At 37.6% G+C, this 17,135-nt stretch overlaps 1 protein-coding gene across 1 annotated transcript in view; it reads left to right on the top strand.

Annotated features, from left to right (window-relative positions):
* Window positions 1-17,135, top strand: part of LOC115434432 (gamma-aminobutyric acid receptor subunit pi) — a 177,971-nt gene that overhangs the window by 27,372 nt on the left and 133,464 nt on the right. The window lies entirely within an intron of this gene.

Below are 17,135 nucleotides of genomic sequence, written 5' to 3'. Positions count from 1 at the left end.
ATTCAGGGACATAGAACTACAGTAGATAGAATACAGACTCAGCAGAAGTGGACCTGAAACAGAACCACTGCAAAAAAGGCCTTGTAGAAGCCAATAATGTAAGAACAGCCGATAATGTAATACGGCTAAAATTTGCTTAGAGGTCTTATTTCTGTCTTTGTGCATAAGAAATCAATATAAATGAATCCCCAAAGGAACTTTGTGTTGGTAAATGCAAGTTATGCAAATTTACAGGATTTCAGTTCTGTTGTAACATGTTGATGGTCATATGAACTATGTTTTCAGCTCAAAAATGTCCAATTTCATCACAATTAATGCTATATTTTCATGTCACAAATGGCTGAGTTTAACTGAATTTACCTGAAAAACAAATATTCTATTCTTTTAGATTCCCCAATTTTTCTTACAAGATTATATCCTACATATCACATGTTTTATTTTTACAGGTTGTAATCTGGAGTATGGTGCTGATCCATCCTGCTTATGTTATACCAATACATACATTAAGAATGTCGCACATCACTTTTTAAATCAACAGTTTTCTAATAATATGCATTTTTATGAAGAAATAACAATTCTGTATTGTTATTTCTTCTTTAGTATGATGATAAACTATACAATAAATAATTCTGATTCTAGTTTTTGCACAGGGATCATTTGTGGAAACGGTGACATGGCTGCTGAGCATCAGTATGATGGGATCTGGAACAACCATGTCACATCCGTCCACTGCCACATTTTGTGTTTTTGTGTCAGCTGGTATTGTTTTAGATCCACAATACTAACATTTATGAATAAGAGGAGAATTAGCAGTAGTAAGTATATAAGTTCATTCCTAATAAAGTACTGGTACTGACCAGAGCATCATGGGTAATGTCACGTCCGTCCAGCAGCAAAAGTTTTCACATACACGTGCTATTCCAAATCCAATATTTCTGAAAATAGAGCTTCCACTGTCAAATAATATCAGTAGTCTGTGCACAGATGTATTAGCATTATTTCAACACAGTTCTATGCATTTCTTACAACTTTTTTTTTTTTTTTGACAAAATGGCCACTCATTTGACCCCCTAAGTAAATTTTAGCCCCATAAATTTGCTATTTTTAAAATGTAATTAGCCAATAACGTAATAAAAGTCCTGAACTGATAAGGTAATAACTTTTGGCCAATAACATTATAACTTATTGGCAGGTTATTACATTATTGGCCTGATTTTAAATAAATAAATAAATAAATAAATGCAAATGTAGTAACTGAGCCAATAACGTAAAAAGTTATAACACTATTGGCCAAAGCTATTACGTTATACGTTCAGGACTTTTATTACATTACTGGCCAGATATTACGTTATTGGCCTATTACATTTTAAAAATAGCAAATTTATTACATTATTGGCCATTATTATGTTATCGGTTGTTATTGCATTATTGCCCTCACCAGGCCTGTACAAAAATAAGAAAATTAGACTCATTGGGTTAAAATGTTTTATTTCAAGTAAATGATCTACTAGTGCAGGAAGAAAATTGCACTTACCAAGTTATCTCAGGATTCTAAATGCTAAAATTCTTATTTTAAGCAGAATATATTTGTTTAAAGTCTTCATAGTAAGATTTATTTAAACTATGGTGTATATATATGGTCGTATGAAGATGTAATGACTCGATAGATATGTATGTATCGGCAAAACTGCATAAAATAAGTAAATAAGTGGTCATTAAACGCTGAAACTCCGACTACACTACACTGGCAAATAAATCACATTTTTCCAAAGAGTCAGTTTGTGTCGCTGCCTAAACCTACATCCATGACTGTGACATGAATGTACTGTAAGGGTTTGCATAGGGATCAGTTTATAACAAAGAAAACACGTTGTACAGGAGCATCTCTGAATCACATCCTCTGAAAGTAGTTCTGCAGTTTAGTGTAGCATTACTGTGTCCAATAAATGCTTTCATGAGCATAATCTAGTCTGTTTAATGTGTTTCCAGGCTCCGTGGAAGCATAATCACTAATAATGGCATGCTGAGAAGGGTGACCAATAGTTGGAACTGCACTTTAAAGATTCTCAAAATACTTTTTTCCATTAATTCCCCAAACTTGCTGCTCAGTGGGTGCATTTGTTTAGCAGCCCAGTTTTTTTGGGATGAAGTAGAAAGTAATGAGCATGAGTCCAAGAAAGCTTCACTTTAACATTTGGTCATTAATATTCTTCATTGAGTTTAACCCATAAAGACCCAGTGGGACTTTTGTGGTAGATTCCAAATGAATTTTTCTCTCTATTTAACTTGTCTTAATGGTGCGGGAGACTTTCGTGACCAATTTTTCATCAGATCTGTCAAACCTCAGTCATATCCTCAGTATCACGAATCTGTAAGTCTTTCTGTGATTACTCACCTGGATCTCTCGCATTACGGTGAACAATTTCGAAGTACCATCCACCATAAACAAACCATGTGTTTAAAAACAGAGCTGGGAGGTAACTCGGGAACGTTTGGAATTTTGTCGCGATGTGCATTGTAGGAAACGGAGGTTCGGGCAGCCGCCTGACAGCAGTGGAAACAACAGGAGCTCCCTTCCCTCTATGTATATCCCTCCAGCCGTTTCTGCATTTCAGACGTTTCCCTGTCATGTTTGTTTCATCCATATCAAGGTTATAATAGTTTTTGATTTTTCATTATACAGTCTACTCTCATTAAACCGCCCGCCGTTATATCGCCATTTTCGCTCACCGCCGACCAAAACCATTGCACAAAAATCCCCAATGCATTATTCCATTAGCTACCGCCATTTCCGCCTATCGCCATCCGCCAGCCCAGTTCCATGCACAAACAACACTTATACCATTGATTTCCCGACCGTTATACCGCCAGCATGATTGCCATCGAGTACACATAAATTTTAACAATGCACTGAAACAAACGCGCCAGACGCTGATCGCGACAAGCTACGAGTAGGTCTACGGAACGGCCACCGTTCATTTATCGCAGAACACTCAGTAGGTCAGGATGTCGGGAAGAGGACGTGGGATTAAGCCAAAGCCTCAGGATGATGGGGTGTCATTTCCCGACACGGTATAATAATGCTTAAAATGTTTCCCCACTTTAAATGATCCCTTACAACATAACAGAATCAAGATTTATTTAGAAACGCAATTAGAACGGGTTAACGGAGGCAGCATAGACATCATATAGTAAAGACATGCACATTATGGACGCAACCCGTTGTAACGCCATTTTCGCTATACCGCCAATTTGGCCGTGAATGGAAGTTGGCGGTATAACGAGAGTAGACTGTAGTTTACTTTTATTTAGTTTTGACTTTTTTTCTCTAATTCAGTTAGTTTTAATTAGTTTTTTGAGCAGGTTTGCTAGTTTTTATTAGTTTTCATTTTTTCTAAATGCTTAGTTTTAGTTTAGTTTTAGTATTAATTTTAGTTTTGTCATATCTTTTATCTTCTTCACCGTCGTATTCAAATAAATCCCAGACAGGACTCTGCTGCTTTCTCCCAACTTTAGTCTCCATGTTTCCAGGTAGAGTGGGGACCAGAAGACGACTCGAAACGACAAGTGACAAGAAGTGATGGACTGTTAAGTGTCGTATGGTGCCAGCAGCTAAAATTGCTCTAGCGAAATAAATCGATTTCATATCAATCCAACAGTGACAAAGACGAAAACGAAGGGAATTTTATCCATAATTTTTATACATTTTAGTTAGTTTTGTAACCTCGTACCTGCTCCTCGTACCTGCTGCACTGAACTGTGAATGTCACACGGCCATAAGTGGTATCGGTGCATTTGTAACGGATATCTTTTACAAGTACGAGTACACACACTGAGTGTCGGAGCCGATGCCCGATACTCATATCGGTGCGTTCCTAGTCAAAGGTCTCATACTTGTTTTAGTTCAGGTTCCACATTCAGTCCAGTCGTGATCTCAGGTAAAATAATAGTATAATAACCTATCCGTATCGGCAAAACTAGTCCCAAAAAAATGGGATCGGAAGCAAAAAAAATCCAGATCAGGACATCACTCTCCGAAACAGAGAAAACTGATGAAAAACAGACTTTTTCAGCAAATCTATCAATAACTGAACATAAACCCAGTGTGTCCATCCACTGTCATTGATCTGTTAGTGAATCAATGTTGTAGAAGAGGACTGTTTCCATGGTAACTACAGAACCTCTGAACGTCCAAATGGGTCATATCTGATGACCATGAAAAGATGACAAACTGTATTTTACACTAATTATTTACATGTATTGATAGAATTAGTGGAACAACAGGTATTAAACAGTTGAGATCTAGTTGATGGTTTTGGTCGATGGTGGATGTTTGGGTCTTTATGGGTTAAATCATTTTTAAGTGATGCAGTCTCTGGAGCATAAGGGGTCCATGAGGAGGTGAAATGACAGACCATTTTCCAGCCAATATACTGGATACCATATTCCATTCAAAGCAGCTACATATTAAAGTATCCATATTTATCAGGTGCTGCTGTTGAGTTCCAACATCTCTTGAGTAACATCTACATGAATGTAAATGAAATGCTTAATGAGGGAAAAATAAACTCGCATCAAAAATTCAAGGCCAGGAAATAGATAGTAAATAGATAAATGCACAAGGTGGAATAAACATTTCACAAACCTAATCCTAATGTGACCACAGAACTGTTTAATGCAAGATGCATATTTAAAGCTCTGCACATCCAGTTTATTCCCTCGTCACTCTGTCATGTCAGTTTGGATTATCAGAGAGGGTGTTTATGGAAAAAATCAATCAATCAATAAAAAAAAAAAAAAGCAGTAGCAATGTTTTGAGACCAGTTTCAGGACCATTTTTTGAAGGTCTTGGTCTCATTTTTAAGTGCATTTTCACTCAGTTTTATCTCATTCAATTCTAAAATACACAGAAACGTATGGAATGAGCAATTTATCATGACTTTAATAGTAAATCACCACTGATCACCTAGATAACTGTAGGTATTTTACATATTTTATTTCTTTTCTTGTTAGTTATTTTTTATCTATCTATCTATCTATCTATCTATCTATCTATCTATCTATCTATCTATCTATCTATCTATCTATCTATCTATCTATCTATCTATCTATCTATCTATCTATCTATCTATCTATCTATCTATCTATCTATCTATCTATCTTTACATATTTATGTTTATATCTAAGCTGGGGGTGGGGACCAAGGTTATTATTGTTAACGAAAAGTAACAAAATGACGAAAACTAGAATTGTAAAAACATTTTCGTTTACTGAAATAAATAAAAACTATAATTAAAAGAAAAAAACGATAACTAACTGAAACTGTATTGTGTATTTACAAAACTAACTAAAACGTATAAAAATTCTGGATAAAATTCCCTTCGTTTTCGTCTTTGTCAATGTCGGATTGATATAAAATCGATTTATTTTGCTCAAGCAATTTTAGCTAGCGGCACCATATGTTATTTAACGGTCCATCACTTCTCGTCATTTATCGTTTAGTCCTGAAAACGTGTAGACTAAAGTTGGGAGAAAGTAGCAGAATCCTGTCTTGGATTTGTTTGAATTTGACGGTGAAGAAGAGAAATGATATAAAGAAACTAAAACTAAACAAAAACTAAGCATTTAGAAAATAATGAAAACTAATAAAAACTAGCAAACCTGCTCTAAAAGCCAATTAAAACTAACTGAATTGGAGAAAAAAAAAGTCAAAGCTAAATAAAACTAAACTATAATGAAAAATCCAAAACTATTATAACCTTGATGGGGACTTATGATAAAAAAGACAGCAAAAATGTACACACTGTATGATACATCCATGTTATACTGTTGAAAACCCATGAATAAAACTATAAAAAAAAAAGATATTGGACAAAAAGGACTTGGGATCGGTTAAAACCACAACCTGATTTTTCATCTTTTTTTTTTTTTTTTTAATCGTTGCTGTAGCCCTGTGATGAACTGTCGACACATCCACAGCATTCCCTGCCCTCACCTAATAGTATCCAGGATAGGCTCTGGCACCCCTGAGACCCCCACGAGGATTAAGTAATTTGGAAAATGGATGGATGGATGGATACTGTAGTTGGGAGGAGGAGGGGGTGGGGGGTAGTTGGGGTCTTCTTGCTAGTTCTTGATTTGGCTTTCCACTGGCAGCCTCATTCCACTGCTCCCTAGAAACCCCTTATATCAGTCTAGGGTTGACCACTCTGGCTAAAAGATCATCGGGTGATATTTTGAGGTCGACTCGTAACCCACAACCTGAATCATATTTTCACCTCTTATAAAATGTAGGCAGGTTACAACCAAACAAATGGTTTCTGGGAGGTTTTGCTATGATTAATAGCTTTTTGTTGTTCTTACAAGACTAGAAACACCACATTTTGGCATAATTTTGGAGGACATTTTGAACCTTTCATCTCAGTATCATTATTTCCGTGAAAGCAGAGACAACGTATAACACAAACTCTGCAAATTAACCCAGAATTCTTTTTCTACATTAGCTGATGAGCCAAGTCATGTAAAATTGGTGTAGGACGATATAAGCTCGGCTTCTTCCTTCTCCTTTTCGGACATAAAGTATTGTCAAAGAGCCACAATGAAATTGTTTTACATTGTGTGATATTTGGGGTTTTTTTGGTTGATTTATTTCCATATATTGGAGTGTCCTTTTATATCTGGAGTTACTTTTGCCCACTTATCTTTGAAAAGAAGTTTATTTATATATCTAAAGAATAAAACCAAACACTTTTGATTGGAACGACTCAGAGAAGTCATTAATCATGGACTTGAGTAACAAGTTAGTCTTGTTATTGTTCATGCAATATAAAATGCTTTAATACAGGGATACTTGGGACCATTAAAATGAATGGGAACTAGACAAAAAAGTTTGGACGTGACCTGTATGACCCTCTGAAAAGGAGATCATATGCCATTTCCCTAGTTCTAAATCAGTGTAAAATATTTGATAAACATGTTGGTGTAATGGATTTGTTGTGCTTGTAGTCTTGTCTCAGCCTACATTGATCATGGTTTCATCTAAAAAATCTTCACATCATCTTCATGCACTGTGGTTTAATCGAGGGATGCGCCAATTCCGATACCGGCATCGGGTCCGATACCCAGTGTGTGTACTCGTATTCGTAAAAGATATCCGGTACAAATGCACCGATACCACTTACGGCCGTGTGACATTCACAGTTCAGTGCAGCAGGTACGAGGATGAGGAATAATGTGTGTGGAGTGGGAAGAGAGTGGAGATTTTTCACAATAAATGACGGTGATAAAAGTAACGCTGACTGCAAGTAACGTTAAAGACAGACAGATCCATCTTCTGTGTACATTGTGTATGTAACTCTGTCCATTTTCCGGGAGCTCGCAGACGCGTACCCAGACTGAGAATACGGAGCAGTACCACCAAGAGTCATGGAGGTAGCGCAACTTTTCAAAGACCAACTGTTTGAGTTAGTGAAAAACGACACACATATTTATGACAACTTCCCTCATCAATATGAACATTAGTATCCACATTGGTATTACCTCCTCTGTCGTCACCATGTTTTTTCTTCTTCTTCTCCTCCTCCTCCTCCTCAAAACACTTTACTTTTCTTTATGGTATTTGTCCAGTATGGTTAAGAGCGGCGCCCCCTGGTGGATTGATTGAGAAACACTCATTCCAACACATTAAATGTCAGTAGCAGCACTTCGTTGCAGTCAGACTAATGACAACGACAATACAGCACATTTACAAAAATAACTAAGAAGTGTGATGGTATTATTAAGTACTCATATCGGCACTCTGTATCTGCAAGTACTCAAATGTAAGTACTTATACTTGTGCTCAGTGTGGAAAAATGTGGTATCAGTGCATCCCCAATTTTTTTTTTGAACTTCTTTTTATTTAGATTTCATGTGTGTAGCCATAAAGTGCATTGTAACAAATCATTATATAACAGAAATATATGTGTATATATGTATATATATATACATCTCAGTCTTAGTGGGGGTAGTAGTCCATGGTTGTTTCAAGTCCAAGGCCACAGGGACCAGAATATTCAGGAGAGATCAACATCAGCCATTAAAATACAACATGGTAGAACCTTGACATTCTTTCAGAATCTGAGATAGAACAAAATAGAAATCCACAACAGCAACAACAGTGAAAAGCAACAACACTTACATCAAATTAAAATGTGACTTAATGTGGGTCCAGTTGTTCATAAATATTTCTCTTTTCATTTGTAACACTGCAGTGGTATATTCCATGTTGTACACATCCTGAATTCTATCCCTCCATTGGACTATTGTGGGGGGTTGTGGCTTTAACCAAGAGGTTGTTATTACTTTGTTTGCAATCAATAAAAGTATTCTAAGCAGTTTTGTTTGACTGTTTTCCTGAAGATCCTCAGGTATTATGCCCAGTATAAAATGTGATGGTTTCATTGGTAAGTCTATGGACAAACATGCTTTTATTTCTCTTTGAATATTTTTCCAATATTCTGATAATTTTGGACAGTCCCAAAATATATGTGTATGGTCTCCTACCAAGCCACAACCCCTCCAACACAAAGATGAGGTATTGCTCCATCTCGATGTTATACGAGGCGTTCTGAAGTATCTCATTTTTAGCTTCCATCCGTATTCCCTCCAATTAGGACTATTTGTTGTTTTATGTCCCTGTTCAAATGAAGTTTCCCATTGTTCATCAGAAATTATTATGTTCATCTCTAGTTCCCATTTCTCTTTAATATCTAAATTATTCTCTCCCATATCCTCATTTATTATCTTATATAAATATGATATAAATTTTTTCTTCACTGTTCCATCTATTGTTGAAATTAAAAAGTGTTCTATTTTAGATGGTAGAGAGCAGAGCTTTTCCCGTTCTGGATGTCTGTTTAAGTAGTCTCGTATTTGTAAGAACCTGAAAAAGTCCTGGTTTGATAAATCATATTTTTCTTTAAGTTGTTCAAATGATTTTAATATAGTTCCTTCAAATAACTGGTCTAAAACTTCTAAACCCTTTTCTTTCCATCTTTCAAAGCCCTTATCAAGTTTTGATGGGAGAAATTCTGGATTGTTGGCTATTTTCATGGCCCTGGATATAGTCTTAGGTAGTTGTAATTTTTTCCTAACAGTAAACCATACCTTCAAAGTGTTTTTAACCCATATATTTGAAAACTTCTTTATCCTACCAGTATCTAAGTTAAGAAATGGGATGGAGTTCAATGGAACATCTGAGCATTCAGACTGTTCCATTCCTACCCAAATAGTATCCTTTTCTTGAAGTATCCAGGAGACCATGGGTCTTAATTGGGCAGCCCAATAATATATTTTCATGTTAGGCAAACTCAGGCCTCCATTGATTTTTGTGCACAATAATCTTCTAAATTTAAGTCTTGGGGGTTTACTTTGCCATATAAATTTTGAGAACCATTTATCTATGGTGGTGAAAGTAGCGGAGGAGACATAGATAGGTAAAGACTGGAAAAGAAAGGGCAGTCTGGGCAGAATATTCATTCTTATGGTTTCTATTCTTCCGATTAAAGAAAGTGGTAAAGTGCATCCCCAATTTAATCCATGGTTTGATTTTGGTTTAGTTAGTCTAGACCAGGGGTGTCAAACTCATTTTAGTTCAGGGGCCACATACAACCTAATACGATAAAAAAGTGGGCCGAACCAGTAAAATAATATAAACAATAGCATAAGAACTTATAAGTGATGTCAACTCCAAAGTTTTGTCTGTTTTCCATAATGAAAATGTTTACATCTATGACCTGTACTTGAACATAACATGAAAAAATATGAACCACCTGAAAATTCTTAAGAAGAATAAATGCAACGTTAATATTACGCTTCAGTTTATCATTTATACATGTGCATCACAACTTACAGATCACAGTGATCTACAAATACACCAAACATTTAGTAACAGGCAAAATACTGGTAAAATTCCACATACATTTCAGGTTATTCACATTTTTTGCAAAAGGCTAGTCTGTAAATGGAAACATTTTTGTGTAATTTTCCTTTTTTTACGCTAAAACAAAGAGGAAAATTAGCTTTTTTTTCATTATTTATAGGTTATTACAATAGTAGTTTACTGGCTTGACCCACTTTAGATTGAATTGACCTCAAATTATTTTAACATCATTGACTGTTAATATCTTCAGTGTTATTTTTGCATTTCACAAATTCATCCCACAGGCCAGATTGGACGCCCCGGGCTGCATGTTTGACACCTGTGGTCTAGACTACGATACTGACACCTGCTTTTTGCCTTTTATTGCAAACCATTTAGCAACAACAGCATGAATAGGAAATTGTCCACAGAGACGGTAGGTTTTCCCTTCATAGTTGTGGGACTGAGGGTAAATAATGAACAACTGTGACCTCTGCTTTAATAAAAATGTCGTAGTAATATTTATGTTGTATTATGTTGCCTGACTAATGGCAGCTTAACCTAAAAATAGTCCACATCTGGATTTAACTTCACAAATAGTTCAGATCCTTCCATGTTTCAGCAGCTACAAGTTCTTTAACCCAAACCGATGCATGGAATAGCTTCTCATTTCTTAAATCGCCACCATGCAGGTTTCTAGTAGCATAAAGACTGGACAATACCAGGATTCCATAACAGGACTCCTCCGGCTTCTGAAAGAGTGGTTCAGGGAGCCTGAGACATCATTTTCACACTTGGATTGGACACCACAGAGGCCAGACCTAACCCCCATTGAGCATCTTTGGAATGTAAGGGTGAAGAATTTACACAGCGGTCCGACTTTTACATCGATACAAGATCTTGGTAAAATAAAAAATAAAAAAACCCACAATGCAACGAGAAGCACTCGGAGAGCGCAGACCTCCGCCAAGGCTGATCAGTGGCCCTCCCCGTGGGCTTCATCAAAATCTGTCCATAACTTTTTGAGTTATGTTGCACACTAACGGACAGACAAACAAACAGACAGACAAACAAACCCTGGCAAAAACATAACCTCCTTGGCGGAGGTAATTATAGACGTAAAGTGACCATCAAAATTGGGGCACTGAAATATTGCATGTGGGGTCTATTTGTTTTGTCCAGACAATATACAAGAATATACATGCATGGAAATAATGTTACTACCCCTTACTCGACCAACATTTACAAGAAATTATAATAAACTACAGTTTGAAATCACCATCATATTAAAACACTGACTTATTTGTTCTCAAAACGTTATTGGTTTGTATAGTTTTTAACTTGTAACAATAGCAGAAGTAGTAGTTTGATCATACTGTAGAGCAGCATGAGCTCATGGAAGTTGGCGGGGGGGGGGTCATGTGTAACCCATGAGGACCCAAACATCCACTGTCGACCAAAACCATCGACTGATCTAAACTGTTTAATACCTATTGAGCCACTAAATCTATCAATACATGTAAATAATTGGTGTAAAATACAGTTATTCATCTTTTCATGGTCATCAGATATGACCTATTTAGATGTTCAGAGGCTCTGCAGTTACCGTGGGAACACCGTTATCTTCTACAACATTGATTCACCAGTAGAACCCATGGAGTTGGATCAATGACAGTGGCTGTAGAAGCTTGTTTTAGGTTCAGTTAATGATATATTTTGTTAAATAACTAACTTTTTGTTCAATCTTCTCAGTTTTGATATGACAAGCTTTAAATTTACTCTGAACTTTCATAAACATCTACATGGTTCAATAAATTAAATATAGGAAAATACTGGAATTTAACTGGAAAAGTGCAAAATTCTGAGGATAATAGTTTAATAAATGGTGATAAATCACTTGAGAAAGGGTCAATTAATTTGGAAGTCGCAACAGAAGTCATTTAAGGTCTTTAAGGATCAATCCAATATGATGTAATTACACAAATTACTGAATTTCTGCCACTGTCAAAGGGATCCACCATTTGTTTTTTCATCTTTGTCATGTCCAGACACTGGGTTTATGTTCAGTTATTGATATCTTTGCTGAAAAAGTCATATTTTCTATAGTTTTCTAGTTTTCTGATGTAATATCCCTTAACTTTAATCTGCGCTTTTATGAACATCTACATGATTAGTGAATTAAATAAAGGAAAATACCTGATTTTCACTGAAAAAACATGACATAAATGAGGATAATATTACAATAAATGGTGATAAATCACTTAAGAAAGGTTAAACAGAGAGGAAAAATTTGGGAACTGACAAAAGTCACACTAGACCTTCATGGATTAAAGACTAGAAAAAGTATTAAAGTTTTATTCTGACTGTTCGATGCTGCTTCATGTCTCAGTGTAAAGCTGAGAATCAAGAACCACATGAGATGAAAATAACTGTATAAAGTCATTAGGAACAGAATGTTATGGAAGATGAGAACTCTGGGGTCTGTACCTGCCCCAGTTGTAGGATCTGAATGGGATTTTTAACCCCATTGGCGATAAACACCAAAATCTACAGTCAAAGAGGTCACATTCCCACCATCAGAGCTGACTGTACTTCCATCCTGCACAGGAGTAAAGCACTTTTAATGCCACAGCCGCAGAAGTTTGCTTTCAAGTTCACATTAAATATTTCCTTAGCCCAGCTCGCAGTCCACAGTAGTCTGGTCTCGGTGGTTAAGTCACTCTGGTCTCTGAAGGTTTTCTGTCCACTTTCATCTTGTGAGAGGCAGTGAGGGTGAAGGAACGAAGAGGAAGAGGAGGAGGAGGAGGAGGAGGAGGAGGAGGAGGGTGAGGAGCGAGAGGAGATACAGGAAACAAGAGGGCCTCAATATATTTTATTACTTTTCACCGAGGTCTGGAGCTTAATACTGGACTTGGACTTGCAGGGAAGTCATTAACAAGAGGTCATTATGCAGCTGAGAGAATGGCCCTGAGGTGTGTCGGCACCGAGACTAGCAACTGTACGACTAAGAAATCCACATAGAAAACCTGTCCTACATTTTAGTGTCTGCGAGAGGATGACTGATAACTGAGATGTGCCGCTACCTGGGCAACAGATATCATCTCTATGGGGAAAACACACACTGTAAAGATTAAAAATAGGAGGGAGAGCTTGGACCATCTGTGTTTCCCCTCCAGTGGAATGAGTGCCTTTAAAAAATATATACATTTAGGACTAGGGATGGGAATCGATAAGAATTTAACGATTCCGATTCCTTATTGATTTTCTTATCGATTCTCATTGGGTGAAGGAATAAAAGAGTACAAATGGGTGTGTTTGCATTAACTGTCTTTTATATTTCCATCTCTGCACAGAAAATATAACATATACAGTATGCACAAATAATAACAGACTAGAAGCACTCGGAGAGTGCAGACCTCCGCCAAGGCTGATCAGTGCCCCCCCCCCACCCCCGATCACCACCAAAATTTAATCATTTCTTCCTTATCCCATTTCCAACAAACCCTGAAAATTTCATCCAAATCTGTCCAGAACTTTTTGAGTTATGTTGCACACTAACGGACAGACAAACAAACAAACAAACAGACAAACAAACCCTGGCAAAAACATAACCTCCTTGGCGGAGGTAATGATGCCGGGCCCGGTTCGGGGGGGCAGCATGCAGTGAAAGTGAAACTTAAGACGCTTCACTAATCCCTCTACTGTGTGGAACTACTTCGACTTGGCTCAAATCATCTCCTGTTGTGGTGCACCTCGTTTCCTTTCCCCTACCTTTGGGAACTTGTATTTGGGTATGACGTTTGTTGCCCACACTGGAACCGGAACTGGGCCTGGTGTTCACTCTGCCGCTACATTCACAAGCGTCGCCAAATAGCGTTCTCAAATACGTGACATTCCTGTAAATGAATCACATGCTGTGGACTAATGTTTGAGCATATTTAAGGGATTCCACTCTTTTGAAGAAATGGAAGCTTTGCAAGTGTTACAAGTGAACCTGGTCTTTTTGGAATGTTTCTGCCTTGACGCTATGTTGGCTACGTCCTGACCAAAACAATGCAGCGTACGTGTGACGTCATTGCGCATGTGCAATGAAGGCGGAATCGATAAGCAGAATTGTTAAGCAAGCAGGCAAACGATTCCAAGGAATCAAGCTACTGGGATCTGGTTCTCGATTCCAATCCCTAGTTAGGACACAGTATTATGATTAATGTTGTGCAAGTTACTTCCAAACTCTAATACATTACAGATTACTTAGATTAGCCATAGAAGTAGCAGTTGCACATAACTACTGCTGGTGACGACCATAGACCAGGTACAGTTAGCGCATACATGAACCGTGATGTCACCCAGTAGTTTGCAATTTAACCCTCGCCATGTTGGTTATTGCAGCCAGAAGTGACCATATTTGGACAAAAGGGGCTCAGCGCTGTCTTGTCAGGGGTGTCATATGCCGCGTTTCCACTACATGGAACCGAACTTGGCTCGACTCGACTCGACTCGGGTACCAGGTCCTATTCCTGGAGACCGTGTCCATTACAGGATACTACCGACTGTAGAGTACCTGGACGTCATAGCGATGTGGCGTGTTTTCTTCCATGTCGTCTGCTCAAAGAGTTGCTGATTAACCTGCTTGTTGTGTGTTGTCTCGTCAAGCTCATGCTGAATTTTTATGTCGGCCACCAAAGGCTGACCAGGATGTAGTTTTTGGGCTGTCATGTGGATTAACCTACCGCTATATTTACTGTCAACTTCCGCATCTGTTTTTTGAAAAACGGTGGGTCACTGACACAACTCTCTGACCAATCAGTGGTCTGCAGTGTTTACGCGTCACATTTTAGTATCTGTTCCCCAGTCCTGGAACCTCAGCAGAGGTGATACTAAAAAACTAGTACCGGGTACTAGACTCTAGGTCTTTTTTTGAAATGGAAATGCAAAAAGGCCGAGTTGAGTCGAGTAAAGCTGGTACCACATAGCAGAAATGTGGCAATAGAGTCATGGGTGACCTTGTGCTAAATGCTAAGTTTATTCATTAGTAAAATGGTAAATTTCATGAAGCACAGTCAAGCCTGTCAGGAACTGTTGTGTTTTATTGAAGAACCAGAAGTCAAAAAGTCAAGCACAGTAACCGAGCAATCACCAGTGTTGCGCAAGTTACTCCCAAACTCTAATACATTACAGATTACTTAGATTAGCCATATAAGTAGCAGTTTCACATAAGTACTGCTGGTGACGACCATAGACCAGATACAATTAGTGGACTCATGAACCGTGATGTCACCCAGTAGTTTTGCAGTTTAACCCTCACCATGTTGGTTTTTGCAGCCAGAAGTGACCATATTTGGACATAAGGGGCTCAGAGCTGTCTTGTCAGGGGTCACAGGCTTCAGATTTTAATCCACAATTCAGATTTTTTTGGTGAAATCATTTTTTTTTGTGTGTGTGCTTGGTCATATTACACATAAAATGCGACTTTTATCAGTTTTGAGTGTGAACTGCGTGACCCTGAAGTGACCCGCATTTGCAAAAGAGGTCCTGATGTAATATATGACCACGCAGGCATGCACTGTGTTTATGAAAGTAAATATGCTTTTCCCGCCATTCCTCCTCCTCGGACGCAGAATTGTGAGGTTTGTTGCATTTCAATGACATAAAGGTCAGATAAATGCGACCTGGCCGTTCAGACTGAAGTCACATTGCAAAATATCAGATGTCGGATTTAGGACCGCATATCAGATAAGATAAGACAGAACTTTATTGTCCGCAAAAAGGAAGTTTTTCCACACCACTGTCACCATTCACAACTGTTGCCTCTTGGAGGATTGTGTTGGGTTTCTGTAAATTGCTCAGATTGAAGTTGCATTGCGAGATATCAGATATGTATTAGATTTAGGACCACATATGAAAGTGGCCTGGGTCAGGTTTGTACTGTTCAAACTGTCTCTATCAGATCGGATACAGGTCACATATAGGCAAAAAAATTGGATTTGGGCCACATTTGCCTGTAGTCTGAATGTAGCCTTAGAGCAGGGGTGTCAAACTCATTTTAGTTCAGGGGCCACATTCAGCTAAATTTGATCGGCAGTGGGCAGAACCAGTAAAATAGTAACATAATAATATATAAATAATGTCAACTCCAAACTTTTCTGTATGTTTTAGAGCGAAAAAAGTGCATTTACATTATGAAAAGGTTTACATCTACAAACTATCCTTTCAAACAATTTGAATAACATGAACAAACTGAAAAAATAAGTGTAATTTTAACAATATTCTGCCTCAGTTTATCATTTACACATGTACATTATAACTTACAGATCACAGTGGATCTACAAGTACACAAAACATTTAGTAACAGGCAGAATCTTGTTAAAATTGTACTTCTCTTAAGACATTTCAGGTTGTTCATATTTGTTCAGGTTATTCACATTTTTTGTGAAATTATACTTTGTTTTAGTGTAAATACATGAAAATATTTACATTTACAAAGAGAAAAATTTGGAGTTGTCATTATTTATGTTATTATGATAGTATTTTACTGGTCCTGCCCACTTGAGATTGAATTTTTTGTGAAATTATACTTTGTTTTAGTGTAAATACGTGAAAATACAGGGTGAGGAAGCAAAATTTACAATATTTTGAGGCAGGGATTGAAAGACAGTGTATGACCAATTAGTTTATTGAAAGTCATGAGAATTTATTTGCCAAAAGAAAATTTACATAATAGAAAATGTTTTTACCTCCGCCAAGGAGGTTATGTTTTTGCCAGGGTTTGTTTGTTTTTCTGTCTGTTTGTTTGTCTGTCCGTTAGTGTGCAACATAACTCAAAAAGTTATGGACAGATTTGGATGAAATTTTCAGGGTTTGTTGGAAATGGGATAAGGAAGAAATGATTAAATTTTGGTGGTAATCGGGGGGGGGGGCGCAGACCAGAAAATTTCATCAAAATCTGTCCATAACTTTTTGAGTTATGTTGCACACTAACGGACAGAAAAACAAACAAACCCTGGCAAAAACATAACCTCCTTGGCGTGGGGGGGCCCACGGGGGGGGGGGGGGCACTGATCAGCCTTGGCGGAGGTCTGCGCTCTCCGAGTGCTTCTAGTTATTCTATGTGTCCTCCTTTCTCAATAACTGCCTTCACACGCTTCCTGAAACTTGCGCAAGTGTTCCTCAAATATTCGGGTGACAACTTCTCCCATTCTTCTTTAATAGTATCTTCCAGACTTTCTCGTAATAG

Source organism: Sphaeramia orbicularis, chromosome 15, assembly GCF_902148855.1.
Source record: "Sphaeramia orbicularis chromosome 15, fSphaOr1.1, whole genome shotgun sequence".
Taxonomy (NCBI): domain Eukaryota; kingdom Metazoa; phylum Chordata; class Actinopteri; order Kurtiformes; family Apogonidae; genus Sphaeramia; species Sphaeramia orbicularis.
Note: the sequence above shows the minus strand (reverse complement) of the source record. Positions and strands in the feature narration are given on the sequence as shown.